This window comes from Sarcophilus harrisii, chromosome 2 (assembly GCF_902635505.1).
Source record: "Sarcophilus harrisii chromosome 2, mSarHar1.11, whole genome shotgun sequence".
Lineage (NCBI taxonomy): Eukaryota > Metazoa > Chordata > Mammalia > Dasyuromorphia > Dasyuridae > Sarcophilus > Sarcophilus harrisii.
Window position 1 is genome coordinate 652,012,411 of NC_045427.1, and position 4,268 is coordinate 652,016,678.

Consider the following 4,268-nt stretch of genomic DNA (forward strand, 5'->3'; position numbering starts at 1 on the left):
GGGCACTGGGGACACAGAAGTATAGGGAAAAGAGTCTCTGCCCTCAAGGAGACTGCATCTGCTGGGAACGCTGCAAGCAAAGAGATAAGTAAATATGAAATAATTCTAGGAGGCTGGGAATGGTATGCTTGGGGAAATAATGAAATCACTGAGAATATCTCAAGTTTTGAATCCTGGGTAATACTTTACAATGTTTGCTTCAGAAGAGTTTCTTTCATTGAGTAATTATCTGCTTTTTGGTGAGTTCTTGCCTGGAAGGGAAACATGAAATCATTATTAGTTTTAGATTTCCTATCACGAGGAGATTGCCTAGTGCAAGGTAAATATCACTCACTTGCCCGGGATGCCTGGGTTCAAATTCTAACTCTGTTATAATGAGCTTTGTGTCCTTGGGTAAATCATTGCCCCACCCCAAGTCACAATCGTCTCATTATCATATAGGGTCTGGGGATTGGGATTGTCTCTAAAGTCTCCTCCATCTCTGACATTATGTGCTCAACATTCTATGTCTTGGAGAGGCACGAATAGCATGCTGGCCTTGGAATGAGGAAAATGGTTATTTGAAGTCACTTTTCGTGCATATTATCCACGTGGTCATGGGTGGGTTATTTAATTTCTTCAAACCTCAGTTTCTTCAACTGTAAAATGGGATTAATAACCCACACTAACTACTTCACAGTTGCTTGTGAAGCTCAAAAAATGTACGTGAAGCATTTTTCCAATCTTAGATCACTTCAAAAGTTGGTGTAATCTCTTAATGAGGAAAAAATATGCAAGATAGAGACAGAGTAAATACAAAGTCATCTTATAGGGCAAGAAATCAATAATCCCAAAAGAGGTCTATGTAACTTAGGTTCAGATCTGCTGGATGAAAGTGACTAATATTTTATTGTATTTGTCCGATCTGAGGGAAGTCCCAAGCAAAGGTCAGCTCCCCCCACAGTACAGTAATTAATTGTAATTAAATACAATATAAGTGTACATGTCCTAACAGTTATTTTGCTGTACAAAAAGAATCAGATTCTGAAATAGTGTACAATGAGCCTGTGAAGGAAATCAAAAATGCAGGTGGGCAAAAATAGAGAGACTGGGAATTCTATGTTGTGGTTCATTAACCTGCTATTTTGTTACCCAAACATCCCCAGTGAACTGAAGTCTGCCTCAAGCACAAAGAAGCTAAATGTAGCTAAAGATAGTTACAAATTAAAATGAGGTAGGAAGGCCTATCCTCTGCCAAATGATTTTCCTAACTGGGGGCTCAGAGCTATTGTGACTATGTATATAACTGCTTGTCTAAATAAAGTCCCATGTATACAGATATTGTATTTAACTTATACTTTAACATATTTAACATGTATTGGTCACCCTGCCATCTGGGGGAAGGGATGGAGGAAAGGAGGGGAAAAGTTGGAACAGAAGGTTTGCAGTTGTCAATACTGAAAAATTACCCATGCATATAACTTGTAAATAAAAAGTTAGAATTAAAAATAAATAAAATGAAGTCCCTAGAATCAAAGAGTAGGCAAGCACATGGACATTAAGGACCATTCCATTGCTCATTCCTTTAGTCTTAAAATGGGCTAATTATCATTATAGGGCGTTGAATTACTGATTACTAGTGACAAACAAAATTGTGGGATCATATGGTCATGGAGCTGGAGCTAAAGCACATGTGATTCAATCTCTTCATTTCATTGATGAAAAAAAAAACTGAGTTTTGGATGGAGTTGACTTCCCCATTGTCACACAGGCAGGATTCGCACCAGGTCCTCTGGCTCCCCAGCAAGTACACCCCCTTCTCTTTCTCCCCATCATATTCCTTGGCTTCCTGACCACACGGATGTTCCAAGGATTGGACCCTTGAGGATTTGGGTCCCCATGAAAGCAGTTCAGAAAGAGGCACAACTGGGTTATTCAGTTGGCAAGAACAAGTACTCTGGCAAGGCTTCTGATCATTCCAGTTTCAGGCTGGCCCCTTCCAGAGCAGCATTCCAGAGGCAGGGCTAGCATGTCAGCACACCTGCTCCTGGCCCGGGCTTGTCGACAAGATGTCCTCCCAGATTGTTGTAAGATAAATGCACCCCGAATGGGAGATGCTTCAAGGAGCTGTCTCTCCTGTTTGGTATTGACTACCGAAAGCACACACACACACACACATATACACAATCACACACACACAATCACATACACACTCACACACACAACCACACACATTCACACATACACACACATACAATCACACACAATCACATACACACTCACACACACAATCACACACATTCATACACACACACTCACACACACACTCACACACACACTCACACATACACACACACCATCTATAATTTAGTCCATGATCTTTGAAAGTTATTCCACAAAAGCATTTCCCAGGGACTAATTGTGGAGAGGTGGCCCAGAGATTACCCAGAATGCTCTTCAGAGGATCAACACTCGACCCTGTCCCCTACTTTCCAGCTTGCTAGTCCCAACATGGTACTGGCAGAGAGGCCTGATAAGGCATTGAAAGTGGTCTCTATATAGTATCAGCATTTTGTCTTCCCTCTTCAAATTTAAGCTCCCGGAAGGCAGGAGCTCTTTTTGCCTTTCTGGGTATTTTAATCACTTAGAATGGCTGTGTATAGTAGGAACTTAATAAATGCTCATTGATTGATTTATTGATTGGATTAATTTTACCTGTCTTGATCAGTTCATGGAGCATTTATTAAGAATCTACAATGTATCAAAGGTCTGCTGGGTAGTGTAGTGGATGCAGTGCCAGGTTTTGAGTCAGGAAGACTCATCTTCTTGAGTTCAACTATGATCTCAGACACTGACTAGTTGTGTGACCCTGGACAAGGGCTTCGAAGAGGTGGAAGGGAAGAGGGAAAGCATTCTCAGTATGGGGGTGAATCTCAGGGTTAGAAGCTGCCTCCATGGATAGCATCTTACTGTGACTGAGCCCCTCAGGAACCTGGCTGCTCTGAGTGACTCATTCAGGATCATGTAAGGAACGTGTGTCAGTGGTCAGATTGCAGTCTCGGTGTCTTGCCGGAGATTGGAAACCTAGCCCGTCTGGTAGAGGACTACTCCAGGAGCATTCCATTAAATGTACTCAGGTGTAAAGGACTCTGGGCCGAGAGAATTCTCCCGCTGCCCACTGCCTCGGATGGTTCGGATGCTTGAAATCGTCAGCATCCCAACGGGCTGACCTAGTTATCCCAGGCTCCCTAATGATCAAGTAGCCTCCAGCTGATTCTTCTGACACAGGTCAGCCAGTTCAGCTGTCCCATTTTTCAGCGAGGTAAACTGAGGCCCCAAGATGAGGGATGACTTGACCAACATCTGGCATATGGGTAGATCAAAGACAAGGTTCGAACATGGATTCCCTGTCCCTAGACTCTCCAGGAGTCCATGAAAGGTCACAGAAGATCAGAATGTAAACAGCTGGTCAATAAACATTAATTAAGCATTTACAGTGTGACTGTGCTAATAGTGAGGGCTGCAAAGAAAGGAAAAACAACAATGACTAGTGGCTGATGGGAGATGATGGTGGAATTAAGCTGAACCATAGACTGAGGGAGAAGGCATCAACAGCTGGGGTGGGGGCAGGAAAAATCTGCCTGTAGAGGGTGAGGTGTGAGCTGAGCATTTTTCCTTCGGCAAGCTATGTGGTCTAGTGAGGTGTTGGACTTCATCAGCAAGACCTGAGTTTGAATCCTATCCTCAGACACATGATAAACAGCCCAGAGTCTTAGTTTCCAAATCTGTGAAATGGGAATTAGAATAGTGCTGACTCTTCCGAACTGTTGTGAGGCTGAAATGAGAGTATAAGAATATAGAAAAAGCTGTAAGGGACTTCAGGGGTCATTTAATCCAATCCCCTTAGTCATACCTGGGGAAACTGAGACCAAACTCAAGTGATTCATTCAAAACCACAAAGATCAGAGGTCTTGGAACTCCCACTTAGAGTTGTACACCCCCCTTCTCCTGCCTAAGCTGCTCAAAGTGTGCTGCAGAACCTTAAGGTGTCCTACAATATCAGTGTCAATCTGTTGTCCCTCATGAGCCCTGGATTTCCAGAAGGGACAATAAGATAGGGGAGGTTAGTGTGAGGGAACCAGCTCTGCCCAGAAGGAGAGGGGAGGGCCAGGCACCGGCTTTATGGGTTGGGTACCAAACCAGGACTCCAGGTGACATCAAAGCTGCTCTCTCCGCCCACCCACTGATGGCTTGGGGACTGCGGGGGAGACAGCCAAGCCTGACCTAGA